Here is a 16,944-nt window from a genome sequence, read left to right as displayed (position 1 = left end):
ACAGTGAGCTCAAAGAGCCACAACTCCTGTTTTGTTTCCTTTTCACTTCATGTTCTTCTTTGGCTTGCCTCTGAAGTTTCAGTTTCTTGGTCACAGTTGTTCCACCACCCTCAGCTTATTTTCCTTTTGTGTTCTGCTTCTTCACTGCTTGCCAATCTTATTTTGTAAGAATTTGAAGAATACTTAATAGTCCTGTTTGTTTTCATCCAAGTGACATGGTAAATCAGGTAAGTGGTTGTCCTGAAGTTCTCATGCTCTGAAGAAATATTCAGGGAGAACTGAACCTGTGACACCTTAGAACTGTCATGACAATTGAATCTTGCAAGCGGCAAAAAAGATGAACACCCCAAACAATGTGACAACTAACTAAAATCACTACCTACTAGTACAATGTGCGCTGCCGTCACTGCATTCTCCCTGAAGTGAGTGCTGCTCTTGGAGGCCACCGTGCCGTCTTCTTGATGCTGTGCCAATGTGTCTTCTTTTTCTCCGGTGCTGGCAACCTGCATTTGGATGACTACCTCCTCTCGTCTCGGCGGCCGGTCCATTATCAACGGAGCTCGTTTGCCGGTGGTGGCGGTGATAGCTGCTGTTGGAAATAATCTTGTTGCCTTAAAATATCTAGGCCACTTAGCTGCAGAATGACAAGAAACAAACATAGCAGTACGGAAAATATTAGCAGCAGTCAAAACATCAGGACATCAACGAGGAGCATTTACTACGGCAGCTAGAAGCAAAATATCCAGTGCAAGTCGGCAGAAGCTTTTTTTCTTGCGGGGAACTTTAGAGAGCTTTATTCAACAAAAGCGTTCGCTGAGCAGTCAGCCAGTAGGTTGCTGATCAGGAAGCCAGGAGTGGTATCGAGCCAGCTCTCAGTCACATTAAGCGTACACGCACGCTTAGCACACAAGTGTGCAGGACCATTGGCTGTTCTCATTACATGCTGAATGCGAAAAGAAGTAAAACTAAGTGCTAGCTCTCCAATTTCTAACAAAATAGGTGCTATCACCGACCGATCGGTGTAGCGAGAGTTCCAAAGGTGAACTGCCTCTAGACAGTCAGTCTCCATGATCACATGCGTGAAGCCTCGAAGTGTAGCAAGAAGGACTCCTTCCTTCAGCGCTAGAACCTCCGCGATGAGAGGATCCATAACACCCGATAGCGGTTTGCACCATGCACCCTTGAAGCCTGAGGACGAGCGGGCGATCCCTCCCGCTCCAGCATTGCCATCATCAAGGTGAACCGCATCATCTGTATTGATTTTGATATGAGGATCGTCAGGAGGCTCCCAGCCAAAGCCGGGTAGCATGATCTCCTGCCGCCTGGGTAATTCCAAGATGGCTAGGTCTTCTCTAACCCGTCTCACCGAATAGGTTGGGTTCCACCCCTCCTTGTCGTGAGTCAGCCGGTTTCGAGACGTTCAAATTGCCCACATCACTGTGATGAAGATCGCCCGATCCTTCTCAGAGGATCGTTGATCGCATAGTATGTCTTTTGTCCAAGTAAGAGGATAGAGCCGAGGTAGATCCACATGAAATAACAATCTTGTTTCCTCCCAGAACCTCCGCGCATGCGAACAGTGCAGTAGTGCATGTTCCAAGTCCTCCTCCATGGCTAGGCAAATTTTACAAGTGTTGATCTGTCTTATGTGGCGGTGTTTAAGGGTGCATTCATCAGGTAAGATGCCCCTCATCACCCGCCACCAGAACACCCTCACTTTCGGGACGACTTTGAGTTTCCAGATTGCGTTCCACATCTGTTGTTGGTTCACTGAGGTGCCGGTAGCCTGCCCTTCATCTGGAGCTAGACGCTCCTTTTGATTCACTAGAGCCCGGTATGCTGATTTAACAGAGTAGTTGCCTGACTTCTCATGTGCCCACGCGAGAAAATCCTCGCCTCCTCCCGCCGTAGCGGAATATTCAGAATTGCTGCCACATCTGGTGCAATAAAATTTTCCCTTATTAGTTCCCTACGCCAACTCCATCTATCAGTATCAATCAACTCATCCACAGTGAGGACTGTCGCATTTGCTGGTCGTAGCATCGGTGACATTGTAACCGTAGAAGGGATCCATTTGTCCTCCCATACAGATATAAAGGACCCATTACCAACCCGCTTCACCAGTCCCGCCTGCAAGGCTTCATGGCCTGCCACAATAGCTCTCCATGTCGCCGAGGAGGAGTTGGGTACCGAGGCATGCATGAAGTCTGTGTCAGGAAAATATCTCCCTTTCATTACCCTGGCACACAAGGAATCAGGGTTTATCATGAAGCGCCATCCATGCTTTCCTAACAATGCCAAGTTGAAGATCCGCAGATCACGGAATCCCATACCACCATTACACTTTGGTGTTGCAAGTTTGTCCCGTGAGATCCAATGGAGTGATCTTCTGTCAATGGAACTCCCCCACCAGAATTTTGCCATGTTGGAGGTCAGACCCTTGCGCACCTTCTTCGTCAAGAGAAAGCAACTCATGCTGAACGTCGGTATTGCTTGGACAATAGATTTGAGAAGTGCTTCTCTCCCTGCGCACGCAAAAAGCCTCTCCGACCATCCTTGCATGTACCCGCGGGCTCTGTCCCCTAGGTACTCAAAGGTACCGCTGTTTATCTTACCAACAGCTGTCGGAACACCAAGGTACCGCTCTGAAAAAGCCTCCACTGGAACACCAAGTGTTAGTTTCAGAACTTGTCTAAGAGGTGCGGGTGTGTTGGGACTGAAGAAGATTGAGCTTTTGCTTCTGTTTACACTCTGACCCGACGCTTCCCCGTAGATCTCTAGAATTTCATTCAATCTTGTTGCACTCTCCGTATCCGCCTTAATGAAAATAAGACTGTCATCGGCGAACAAAAGGTGGCTCACCCAAGGTGCTCTGAAGTTCACCCTTATTCCTCGATCAACAAAGTTACCATAGTGCTTCAGCAGCGATGAGAAGCCTTCGGCACAGAGCAGGAAAAGGTATGGGGATACTGGACATCCCTGCCGAAGCCCTCTCGATGGGTTAAAGAAGGGTTGCAGCTCACCGTTGACACGAACTGAAAATCTCATTGAAGTGACACATTTCATGATCAGCCTGACCAGATCCACATGGAAACCCAGTTTCAGGAGCATTGCTTCCAAAAAGTGCCACTCCACTCTATCGTAAGCCTTCATCATATCCAGCTTAACTGCACAAGTATAATTTTTCCCTTTCTTCCATCGCCTCATAGTGTGCACGCTCTCGAAAGCGACGAGAACGTTATCCGTTATCAGATGACCCGGAACGAATGCACTCTGTTCTTCACTAACGATATCATTCATGCATAGCCGTAGCCTGTTAGCAATCACCTTGACTGCCAATTTGTAAAGAACAGGGCAAAGTGCAATAGGACGGTACTGCGTTATGCTCTGAGGGTGACATACCTTGGGGATCAATGTAATCGACGTGTCATTTAGACCCACTGGTAATTCGCCACCGTTGAGAAAAGCAAGCACCGCCTGAGTCACCTCCTCCCGCAGTAGCTTCCAATGGCGTTGGAAGAAGCCGGCGGTGAAACCATCCACTCCGGGCGCTTTGGATGGAGCCATTTGGAACAATGCTTGGTGCACCTCCTCGGCCTCATATGGTTTACATAGCATCTCGTTCATCTCGTGCGTTACCCTCGGTGGAACATACGATAACAGCGCGCTAGTGTCGTTAGCACCTTGCGATGTATACAGAGCTTGGTAGAAAGCTTGGATCTCAGCTTTGTCCTCCGCCTCCGAGATACAAACAGAGCCATCAGCACGCTTGAGTCCCACAATCCTGTTAGCCCGCTTCCGTTTTCTGGCTTGAGCTTGAAAATATGCCGTGTTGCGATCGCCGTCTCATAGCCATGGGACTCGGGAACGCTGTCTCAGCCAAATCTCCTCGAGGCGCATCGCCTCTCGGAGCTTCTGCATAACATTCTTCTCCTCATCCGTGGGGCCTCGCCCCACCGATCGTTGGTGCAGCTTGTCCAGTCGTTTCTGCAAATTCCTGACTGTCCTTGTCAAACTGCCAAACTCGCGCGACCCCCAGGGCTCGAGTTGTCGCTAAAGTTGCCCTAGGGAGTCCATAATTCCCTGCAGCCCTGAAACTCGTGTCTGTCCCCGCCAGGTCTAAGTAATGAGCTGCTCGTAATCCTGGTGAGAATGCCAGACGTTCTCATAACGGAACTGCTTGGAACCCGGTGGTCTATGTGCAAATGCTTGGTTTCTGAACTCAGCTATAATGAAACAGTGATCTGACTCCACCGCACACACATGCCTGACCCGTGTGTGTTCGAACTTCTGTCGAAACTCCTCATTAGCAAAGGCCCTATCGAGCCGTGCTTTGACATTGGCATCTCCAGATTGCCGGTTGTCCCATGTTTAGGCCACACCTGACCAGCCAAGATCTTGGAGAGCACACTCATCCGTGACCTCTCGAAACTCCCTCATCTGTTGCTCGGGGCGGTCAGTTCTGCTGAAATGTTCATGGGGATATAGAGTTTCATTGAAGTCTCCGGCACACATCCACGCACCATGTGGAGTGCTATGGAGTGTTCTAAGGAAGCGCCAGCTATGGTGACGATCGGAGGCTCTTGGCGCTCCATAGAACCCTGTAAACCTCCACGCGTTCAAGCCCATGGTGTCTGAACTAACCATCACATCAATATGATTTTTGCTGAAGTTTTTAAGCTCAACCTTAACGTCATTGGACCAGAACAGCCCTATGCCTCCGCTGAGGCCGTTGCTATTTACTGCAAAACTGCCTGCAAACCTTAGAGTATGCCGCAGATCCTCGACTCGCTTTCCACTGATCTTCGTCTCCATGACAAAAACCAGCACGGGCCCTTCTTGCTTCACAATGTTGCGAAGCTCGCGAACTGCCTCGGGGTTCCCAAGCCCCCGCCAGTTCCAGCTTATGCAGCTCATTGGGACTGGCAGGGCTGCCCTGCAGCGCCCGCCGAATTTTCTGAAGTAGTCGGTGTGTCCCTCTTCTTCTTGGGTGCACATTCTCCTTCCCCCTCTTCCGGTTCTTCAACACCCCTTGCCATCGCAGGATCGTACTGTATGATCGCATTGGCCTGAGAGTTCTCCTAATCCTCAGTTGGCGCAACGGGCATGATAACCTTTCTGTAAACTTGCTTTGGTGTTCCCCCCTTCCTCTTATTGCCGTGTGCATTCTTCTTCTTAGGAGAAGTGACCTCGGGGCTGGCATCCTTGGTCGAACTTGATTCAGGAACCTCGCCTCGTCCACCTTGTTTTGAGTTGTTCTGGCTGGCTCCTGAGTTGTCGCTCGACCCAGTCCTCCTCTTATCCTCTGGCGCTCTGAGGCATGTCTTGAACGGCAAATCGCCGTTCTCATCCCTTGTCCCAGGCGTCGGGCACATCAGGTCAGCGTTGCCAAGGCGGCCACACGAAAAACAGAAATTTGGGACATTCACGTATTGTATGTCATACCAGTCGCGAGAACCCCGAGCAGCTGAATCAATGAGTATCCACCTCCTAAGAGGTTTGTTGACATCAATTGTAACCCTCGTCCTCAAGAAACCCCCCATGGGGTCAAACTGTGTTGATTGGGCATTAGCATCGATCTGTTTTGCCACCGCCTGCCCTCGCTTTTCATTGCGAAGATTGAAGGGCAGGTTGAGAACCCTCGCCCAAAGCTGCAGATTGTTGAATTGCAGCTCGGACGGCTTCATACAATCGTTGAACTCCGAGAGAATCACTGCATGCTTACTAATATGCCATGGACTTCCTTCCCAAACACGCTCAAGATCACGCTTGCATGCAAATTCTGCCACGAAGATGTTCTCCCCTGCGAACCGAAAAGACAGGCCCTTAGGGTTTCCCCATGCTGGCCGAAGGGCATTGGAAATCGTCTGGATGTGGAACGTGTGTCGATGTAGGACTTTGCCCGCCAATGCCCACTTCACCGGCTCATCGTCGGCGTCGTCGAGCACCAGCGGCGTTGCCTCCTCTTCCGTTAGATCCAGTTTGCCCATCGCCTCCTCCAGTCGCGCCCTCGCCGCGCGTGGCGAGAGAGCTCCCTCCTTCCCTTTGCTAGCGTCAGATGGATTCATCCTTGCGCCGCCCCAACGCGCCCCGCCGATCGAGATCTGACGTGCGCCGCCGTTTTCCCTCGAAACCCTAGTCGCCGCTCGGGGGGCTCCTAAGTTTTCGGGGAAGCGTTTCTATAATATGTTCGGTGTCGGCAGAAGCTTAGCTAGTAAGGAATGACGTGTCACTAGTAGAATGGTGCATGTATGAGCTGTACATGCAAGTAGTAAATTTTACTCGTAGTACGTAGTGTAGCTTCTAGCATGTGTGTACATCCACGTGTTGCTCACAACCAGCTTGTAAAATGGCATGGATCCATCTCTTGTAAACGTATTAAGCAATCAAGCTTCAAAGTTACTAGTGCACGTGAGCTTCTCCATTGCAAGTGTGTGTGTGTGCGCGCTTGTAGACTGCAGTTGCAGCTACTTGTGTCTTCATTTGTTCAACTGCTCTTCCATCCTTTTCGTTTGATCCGGGGAGAGCCAGCTACTCTGTAGTTAAGCTAAGAGCATCTCCAGCCGTTCGGCCCCCCAGGGTGCCGAAAACGAGTGGCCTGGGGGCGAGCCGGCGCTAGATCGCCCCCTGGGGTTCGGTTTGCGTCCAGCCACACGCCTACGGTCGCCGCGGGTTCGGCGAAGTTCGTTTCAATTTTTTTGCAAACTCGGCGACTTTTGCATGAACTCAGCCATATTTCTCGACGAAATTTGTATAAAAAACTTAAAAACATGCGTGAACTAACTTAAGAACGAATTAAAGCCTAGCCGTTGCCGCCACCGTCGCTGCCGCCGCCGTCTACATGCCGAGAAGCCTGTAGAAGCGGGTGTAGTCGCCGTCGCCGTCATCGTCGTCGTGGCGCGCCTCACCTGTGGCGTCCCTGCTGCATCCCTCGCCGGGGTCGCCGACAACGCTTGACGGCCCGGCCTCGCCCTCGTCGTCGCTGTCGATGATGATAATGCCGCCCTCCTCAGCGGCGCGGCGACGCTCCTTGGCGCGGCTAAGGGCCTGGGTCTCCAGGTACGCCCGACGCTGCCGGCGCACCAGCTCGCGGACGTAGTCCTCCCTCACCTATTTGAGGGCGGACTCGTTGTCGGAGGCCACCATGCCGGCGTGCTCCGGCTTCACGGGGAGCATGTCCGGCTCGGGCTTCGGACGGACCAGGCGGAGGGAGCGCCTCGTCGGTGCGGTCGCAGGCGAGGGCTCGTTGATGACGAGGGCGCCGCTGCGAGCGCGATGCCCGAGCGGTGTCTCCTCCGGCTCGGGCTTGACGGGGCGTAGGGCCGGCGAGCCGGAGCCCGAAGACGAGGACGACCCCGGCTCCATTCGCCGCGGCATCTAGGAACTGCCGCGGCGGCGAGAGATGGAGGGCCGCGTCGGGTACTCGAGACGTGGCACATTGCCGGCCTCGATGTGGTCGAGGACGACGTCGAGCGTGCGGCCGGAGACGCCCCACCACTCACGCCGGCCTTCGGAGTTGGGGCGGCCGCGGGGGATGACGCCGTTGACGGAGGCGATCTGCTTCTCGCGGCGGCGCTCGAAGTACAGCGTCCACAGTGTTTCACTGCACCTTTTATAGCCGAAGCGGGGTGGCGGGGGGCGGCATGCGGGCGGGACGCACGTCGGCGGCGCCTTCACTGCGCCGCCCGTGAGGCATCAATGGAGGCTGACTGGCGCGACAACCTTCGCATTGATTCCCGCGGGAACCGAGGCGATGAGGTCGACGAAGCGGCCGTCTGGCTGACTCGGCGAGCCCACACCTTTTTCGCGCCAAAACACTCGCCCTGGTGCCCAGGGTTTGGCATGGATCCGCCGGCGCTGATTTCGGCCAAAACCGGCGAAAAACGGGCTCCTGGGGAGCGAATGGGCCATTTTGTCGGCGCCGGCGCGAAAAAATCGCCTGGGAAGGCCCTTCTGGGGGCGCGGCTGGAGATGCTCTAACAACTGGTATCAGAGCTAGGTTATGACAAAGATGATGCCGTGCATTGGCGGACCTAGCGTGTGTGCATGGTGTGCCGTGGCACACCCAGAGTTTGTGAGATTTTTTTATACCATATAATATTTTAGCCCAGTGTAACTGAGCCAGCCAGCCAGGCCCAGCTGCCATCACGTGAGCGACCCGAACAGAGCGAGCGAGTGAGCAAGAGAGAGAGATAGGCAGAGCGGCGCGACCTAATCGCCTAATCCCCTCGCACTGCAGACTCTCTCCGGTGGATCTCCTCCGTGCCGCAGACTCTCTCCCGCTGCACTTGGTGGCTTACAATCGCGGTCTTCGGCCTCGGTGCGTTCGTGGGGGCTGGTAGAGGTGATATCGGACCGAAGGAAACTCTAGATGGCTCGTTAATCACGACAGTGGTGATGACCAGGGTCGTCGTTTTCCTCCTTGCAGGCGCCGTCGAGGTCCCTGCCTTGCACACCGACCCCATGCCCGGGTGAAAACCCTAAATCTCCTTAGATTGGGTGGCGGCAGCACTGCGTGTGTCGTACCCTTCTTGGAGGCGCCGCCTGGGGTGTTTGGGTGCTCGATTTGAGGAACTGCAGGAGGAGGGGATGGGACCAGTGGCAACAGGTGGGGTTTCGCATCGGAGAAGGGCGTGGCATCTGCCACGTCGACAAAGGCGGGTCTCAGCGGCATGGAGCAACGGAGTCTCGTCAGTGGGCGTGTGATGATGGACGAGCGCAGGATGGTGGCGTCGGCGACAGCTAGACCGGGCAAGGTAGATGCAATAGTACAACACTGAAGATGGATTGGTGGCAGGTGGCCGCGGCAGCCTCATACCCGGCATGCGTCCTTGTTGAGGAGTGCGCCGGACTAGTGGGCGCCCCATACCTGGCAGGCATCCTGGTTGGGACCTCAGGTTTTAGATGTTAGGTTTGTCTGCGAGGTCTGTTTGGTATTAGGCTCAGACTATCAGCATCCCTACATCAACTGGATAGGAGTAGCGACAGATGTTGCCTAGACGGTGACTTTAGTCTTATTGTTGTATGACTTTGTAAGGTCTTGTGTGAATAATTAATAAAATGGCTGTATGCATCATCCAGATGCAGAGGCCGGGGATCATTCTCCTTTTTTAAAAAAACTTGAAATCAAACCATTCAAGAGCTTGACAATCGGTTTGATGAGGTTAATACAGAGTTGCTTATTTGCATGTCGGCTTTGAATCCCCTCAATTCATTTGCTTCTTATGATGCACTCAAGGTAATGAGACTTGCTGAATTCTATCCCATGGACATTTCAAGCACAGATTTAATAAGGCTAGAATTTTAACTTACTAATTTTATTGATGACATGAGACAAGATGATAGGTTTGGAAATGCAAGTAATATTGGTGAGCTCTCTATTATGCTTGTTGCAACAAAGAAGCATGTTCTTTATGATTTGGTCTACTTACTCGTCAAATTGATATTGATTTTACCGGTGGCGAGGGCGAGTGTTGAAAGAGTGTTTTCAGCAATGAATCTAGTGGAAAATAAGTTGAGGACTACTATGAGTGATGATCGCTTGAATGATTGCTTGGTGACATTTATTGAACGGGATGTGTTCATGGAAGTAAGCGAAGATGACATAGTTGATGCTTTCATGGCAATGCAAAAACGTAGAGTTAACTAGTGATGTAATTTTCTACTTGTGCTTCTTTCATGTAAGACTACTCGTATTGTAATTGAGCACATTTGAGATATATTTTGTGAACTAAGTTGTTGCGAGATTTGCATTAAGCTACTCATGTTATTATTTTGCCATATTTTGTCTGACACATGGATTAGGCGGGAATATTTTTTTAGAATGTGCGCACCCTTCATTTTTTTTCCTGGGTCTGCCACTGATGTCGTGTGACACTACATCCATGGTGCCCGGTGGATCAAGCAACCCAGCGATAGCGGCGGGGAAGTTTCCGTTCCCGCAGCTGACAAGGACAAACTACGCAACATGGGCGATGAGGATGAAATACCTCCTGCGAGCACATGGTGCATGGGGTGTTGTTGATCGTGAGAGCTCTTCCAAGGAGGTTGATGAAAGCAAGGAGGAGCTGGCCATGACAATCTGCGGATGAGGACGGTCACTGCTCCACCTTGTACAACCCGCTGTCGACAGTGGCGCCGGAGGCAACAACATGCGAGATAGACTTGCCTCCACCCCACAGTAACAGAAGAACAGGAGTATGACAGAACCACCATGACTGGAGAAAGAGGTCGGGAGGACGATGTCATCGACAGTGGTCGTGGAGCTAACGGAGAGGAAACACAACAGGTACGGTCGTTGCCTGGTTCTTCGAGATTGTCCCTTACAACAATTTCAGCAATCATGCGTACAGTTCAAGATGATTTGCTGATATTTGGCTTGATAGTACAATAGATTGTTCAAAACAAAGTATTCCATCCACGACGCAGCTAATGTAAAATTAATGTTTTGTGATAATGTAACTTTAATTCTCAACTCTTTTTACTGTAGGTGATTGATAAAGTTGGGCAAGCTTTGATCGTTCCCAAAGTGGGAATGTCATTTGATTCAGAGCAGAAAGCGTATGACATGTACAACACGTATGCCGGCAAGATTGGGTTTAGTATCAGAAAGAGCCAGACAAAGCGCCGCCAAGATCGAACTATATAGGAGTACCAGATATATATAGTTTGCAGTAATCAGGGAGAACGAGAAACCGGCTCATCAAAGGCCACTACAAAAACAGGTTGTGAGGCTCGTGTTCAATTTAGTGTCAATAGAGAGGGGATTTGGACAGTGCAAAAGGTTTTAACCGATCAAAATTATTATCTTGCTAGTCCCAATAAGTTGCACAAGTTGAGGTCCCAGCGACGTGTTGTAGAAGCGGACAGAGGGCTAATTGGCCAGATACGTGAAGCTGGGATGAAGCCATATTAGGTCTATGATTTCATGGTAGCGTTCTACGGAGGAGTCGACAAAGTACCATTCTCAAAAACTAATTGCAATAATGAGATTGGTAAGGAAAGGAAGAAGTATTTGGAATCCAATGATGCAAAAGCACTGTTAGAATACTTGAAGAATAAGCAGAGGGAGGATCCAACATTTTTTTATAAGATTCAAGTAGATGAGAAGGATGGTCAGATAGCTAATTTTTTTTGGGCAGATGGTCAGTCCATTATGGATTACACATGCTTTGGTACTGCCGTATCATTTGACACCACGTTTAATACCAATAAGTTCGAATTGCCTTTCGCTCCAATCCTTGGTGCCAACCATCACAAGCAGACAGTAATATTTGGGGCTGCACTGATATTTAATGAGTCCATTGATTCATTTGTTTGGCTATTTGAGACATTTCTCACGACAATGTCAGGCAAGCATCCAAGCACAATTTTCACTGATCAAGACAAGGCCATGGACGGAGCAATTGCTTATGTATTTCCATATACAAGCCATCGTCTTTGCTTGTCGCACATCTATCTTAATGCTGCTAAACATCTCGGGCATGTAATTCATAAGCATCCCGAGAAGCTTCTACCGGATTTTAAGATATGTGTCTATGAAGACAGATCTGAATGTATCTTCAAGAGGAAGTGGCAAGAATTGTTGCAGGAGTATAACCTTGAGGACAACAAATGGATGGCAACACTGTATAAATTGAGGGGAAAGGGGCTGCAATTTATCGTGACTCATTTACAGCTGATATGAACTCGACTCAAAGGAGCGAAGGAATGAATAATGTCTTCAAGAAAAGATTCCGTAGGAAACTTGGTCTTTCCGAACTCCTTGTAGAGTGTGAGAAGGTTTCTGCCAGCCTTCGCGAGAATGAGTTGGGTGAAGATTTTATTCCAATATGATTTTTAATACAGACTGATAAAATATAAAATGCATATCTGATAGGTTTGTTGTGCAAGCATGTTCTCAAAGTCTTCAACATGAATGATGTTTTCATTTTGCCGTTGCAATATATACTAAACACATGGACAAAATATGCAAAGAGAGGCTTCTATATTGAGAAGCAAGGAAGTGATACAGGAAATTTGAAAACACAAGCAGCCCGTATCTCACGGAAGGCAACATCTGTTGCATTGAAATGTTCGACAGTGAAAAAGCTTCTTGATGATTTGGAGAAAGCCATAGATAAGTTGGACTTGGAAGCAGATAATTCTCTTAGCAAGTTGAAAGAAAAATCCAATGAGGTTCCGCTAGTTTCGACTGAGTGTGTTACAGAGACATTAAAAGATACTATATCAATTAGAGTTCCTCCGGTGGTAAAAGGCGCAAAGAGTAAACAATCAAAAATATCTCTTGAAAATAAGAATAGAAAGAAAAAGAAAAATTCTAAAAAGAAAGGTATTTATCGATTGTACCAATCTAGCAAAGCTATTATCCAGTATATGTATCTCTAGTCATTTTTATTTTATTTTTGATTTTTATGTCTGACTATAGGAGATCAAAAGAATGCAACAGAAAATAGAGAGGAACGCAATGATCCAAATGAATTGATCGTAAGAGATGGCTTGTACTCATTATTTTCCTTTCATATTGTACTTAATCACATGTTTTAAACTATTTCATCTTCCATGATGTAGGACCTTAATGCTAGTAGCATCGACGCTATAACAAACTTTGCAAATGATATTCATTGGCAACATTCGATCATAGGTTCTTCCTTGATCCAAGGCGGATATGCTACTGCCTCAATGCCAACATTATCAAGTGATGTGTATGGTCAGCCTTCGACCATGGCTTCTCCGTTGATTGAAGGCGGATATGTTAATGCATCCATGCTAACATTCTCAACAGATGTGTACGGGCAGCCTTCGACCATGTCTGCTCCTTTCGTCCAAGGCGGATTTACAAGTCTTCTACATGGAGTTCAACAAGAAGTCACTTTGTCCTCGTCCGGTAGAAAGTTACATTTTGATAAATAGCAATTCTCTACCTGTAACATGTTTTTTGCTTTAACATGTGAGTGTGACATGGTTGAAGTTTGATGATTTTTCATATGTTTTCGAGAACAATTTGCTCTATCATTCTGATGGAGTGCCAAATCATGAGAATATGGAACCTTGCTTTGTAATATCTACATGATTATCTATTTATTCTCATAGGGCTGCTTTAGTGGAATGCTACTCCTTGGTGTTTAAATTTTAGTCGAATTTGAATCCATTTGCAATCACTTTCCAATCAGGGCTGTATGAGTACTGATTTTATGATGTCAAGCTTATTTTCATCATAATATTTTGAATCTTGTAATTCACTGAAGAAAGTATAGGTTGTAACCAAAAGAACATGCTTCCTTGCAATCCATTGAGCAGAACATCAGCGAGTATTTGACATCTAGTCTTACCTTGTAGCAGGGCATGAAAAGCAGATAAAACACAATCTACTTAACACGGTCTACTTCATGTTCTCGGTCATCGTCTTCTCCATTTAACCTTTACTTGTTCCCTCTTCCTACCCCAAGCTATCTATGAATCCAAGATCGGTGCGTCAATTATAATTCAGAGAAATTTAAAAAACTCAGACATCTAAACTGTACGAGGCTTCGTGGAACACAAACAAGTTGCGTGTGATGGTGCCGGTGGCATAGAAATTCTTGAACAGCTGCCGCAAAAAAGGGAACTTATTTTTGCTGACTGATAATAGAAATACAATGTGATCTAAAAAAGAGTTCGAATCTGAATATTATACTCGTTAAACTATTAGACAGTCATGCTCCAGGGAGATAGGGTATTACAAGTGCAATGCCTATTGACAAGAAAATTGCTACAACCACAAAGCTAGAAAATCGAACTATTATGAAAGGTGCTGGTTCATCCGTGTGAAATGCTGCTCTTTTTCTGAATCGGGAAAATGAATTCATTTACTTCTTGATTTACAAACGAGTGGCTGCACACGGATATCAGATTGGGCGAGCTCATGGCCGCGAGAGCACGCCAGCGCCATGCACACACGTACTCGCCGAGCGAGCGCTGCACGCCGTCAACCAACATGTGCTCCTCCATGTCGAAGTTCGCCCGCCGTCGCGGCTATACCAGTCTGATCCGGATCTTTTGACGGCGGCAACTCAAGGAGCTTTCCCACAGACTCACACCGTCCATGATATGCCTCCTAGCCCGCCGTCGCCGGCTCTCCGCTCCGCCAGCGCCGCCGCCTCGCTTGGCTGCCGTTTGCTCGGCCTTGGCTGTCCGCTGGGTGTGGAACCAGATGGGGGATCATTTTTCAGTTTGGTGATGTCAGGACCCCGACTCGATGTCACATCGATCTAGCCGGTAACACCTCATATCACTTTGCGGCCTCACGCACGGTATCCCCACGGGTGTCGCCTTACCTTTGCCCGGGACCGTTTGCGCCTTTTGGCTCACGTATATGATAGTGTCGCTAGCATCCATATGATAAGGAGCCCGGGCTGACATGACTAGTCGTAAACCCAAAGTGGCACAGACTTACAGGGACAGGCATCCATGACCCAGCTTCGAACGTGTCGGTCATCAGCAAGTGGGTCCGGGCTGTAGCACTGGGCTAGCAGGACTCCGGTAAACCGGGCTGTAGCGGGCTAACAGGACTCCGGTACTCAAAGCGTGACATTTCCCCGAAGGGACAGACACAGGAACGAGAAGGACACATGCCGGCCAGCCTAAGTGTTCCGGAGCAGTAGCAAGCTACCATGGCTCAGTGGAAACACTAGGAGACATTTCCCGGTAAGAGAGGCTACTAAAGATAAACAACTAGATGGTCAGATCCTACACATACCAAGCATTTCAATAACATACACACAATATGCTCGATATGTGCAAATACAACATGGCATCACAACATGTCTCTACGACTCAAGTAATTATTCATTAGGCTCCGAGGAGCGAGACATTACAAACATGGGTCTTACGACCCAACAATCAGAGCATACAAGTCAAAGCACAAGCGGAAGCTATCATGTCTGAGTACAGACATCTATAAATGAAAAAGGCTGAGAAGCCTGACTATCTATCAGATCCTGCCGAGGGCACAAGATCGTAGCTGAGGTATCAAGCTAAACGTCGAAGTCCAAGCGGAACTACTAGTGAGACTGAAGTCTCTCTGCAAAAACATAAAATAGGCAAACGTGAGTACAAATGTACCCAGCAAGACTTACATCAGATCTATCTACATATGCATCATTATCAACAAAGGGGACGGTAGGGTTTGACTGCAGCAAGCCAGCTTTGACTCGGTGGCTATCCTGAACTACGACTGCAAGCGACTCTTTTGAGGTGGCGCACACGAGTCCACATATTCACCAACCAATACACCACTATGGATCCGCTCCCGTCTCCCTACGAGAACGCCATCCATAGCACTCACGCTTATCTTGCGTATTTTAGAGTATCCACTTTCACTTGTCTATGAACTATGCCAGGGGTCCACGTTTCCATATCCGAGGAATCCGGCTATTCGAATAGATGATGATAACCCTGCAGGGGTGTACTTCTTCACACACGCTTTCGCCACTTATCGCCCTGTACACGTCATGTACCTCGGCAACCTTCAAGCGGAAACCGGGCGAGGGAGTCGGCCACGACCTGACTAACCGAACAAGTCTCTAGTCCAGGTTTATCGCCTATTCGGGTTCCATCCGCAAGGAGATCCGGCCGGGGTGTCGCTCACGGCCCTAAACGATGTGTGCAGGGTTCCCAAGCCCACCAACCGGGTGCCACTTGGTACACCGTGCCACGGTGCCTAGTCTGTCCCAAGCCCACCTGTACCGGGTGCCACTTGGTAGACTACTAACACTACCTACAAACACCAGAAACTAGTTGCAACTCCTGGACAGAGATCATGTTGATTAATAAGTCGAGAGGGGCACTTAAGCATTCCAATGTGTGGTAGTAGCTGGTCATGGATCACAAACACAGAACTCAGTTCCTAAGGACGGCTGCAATGAGACAACCCACCATGTACTCCTACATGGCCTCTCACCGCTACCTTTACCAAAACGTGTTCACACACTTAGCTCACACACATGGGGACATGTTCACACGCCTCTGATTCATCCCCGATGAATCAGACCTGACTCAACTCTAAGCAGTAGCAGGCATGACAAACAAGCATGTATGAGTAGGCACATCAGGGCTCAAACAACTCCTACTCATGCTAGTGGGTTTCATCTATTTACTGTGGCAATGACAGGTCATGCAAAGGATAAAGGGGTTCAGCTACCGCAGCAAGTATCAAATATGTCGTTGTTGTCCTAATGCAGTAAAAGAGAGCAGGAGCGAGAGAGTAGGATTGTATCGGAATGAACAAGGGGGTTTTGCTTGCCTGGCACTTCTGAAGATAACATTGAGTCTTCATCAGTGTCAACGATCACGTCATCGGTATCACGTCTATCGAGAGGGGACAAATACCGGCAACACAGAAAGGAACACAATCAATGCAATGCACAATATGATGCATGATCATGACATGGCAAAATGAATGTGTTTTGGGCTAATGCAACTAGCAACAGATTAAATGAAGTTGGTTTGAATACAAGATTCAAATTCAAACTCCATATGTGATTATTTAAATGCCCTTTATATGATTTGTGCTAAACAGCACCTATAAGTTGTTCTAACATGCATGAAAATGGTACAGATGGATTCCTTGAATTTTTCTGATAATTTTTCATATATAAATTATTTAATTTGGAGTTACGGTTAATTTTCTATGATTTATTGAAGTTTTAGCTATTTTCTGGAATTTCCTGATTATTTTTAAATCCAGAAAATACTTATTGCGTCAGCCCCACGTCACAGTGACGTCAGCAGGGTTAACTGGGCTGGCTCGGGTCAAACCTGACGTGTGGGGTCCACACGTCAGTGACACATGGGCTAATCCCGCGTTGACCCGGGCTTTGACCCACTACGGGGCCCACTGTCAGTGGCTGTGGGGGGGTGTTTAGGCGTCATTAGTGCTAATTAGGCGTGCCACGTCGGCAGTCG

This window comes from Triticum aestivum, chromosome 6B (genome assembly GCF_018294505.1).
Source record: "Triticum aestivum cultivar Chinese Spring chromosome 6B, IWGSC CS RefSeq v2.1, whole genome shotgun sequence".
NCBI classification, from domain to species: domain Eukaryota; kingdom Viridiplantae; phylum Streptophyta; class Magnoliopsida; order Poales; family Poaceae; genus Triticum; species Triticum aestivum.
The sequence above is the reverse complement of the archived record's forward strand: the minus strand, read 5'-3'. Positions refer to the sequence as shown.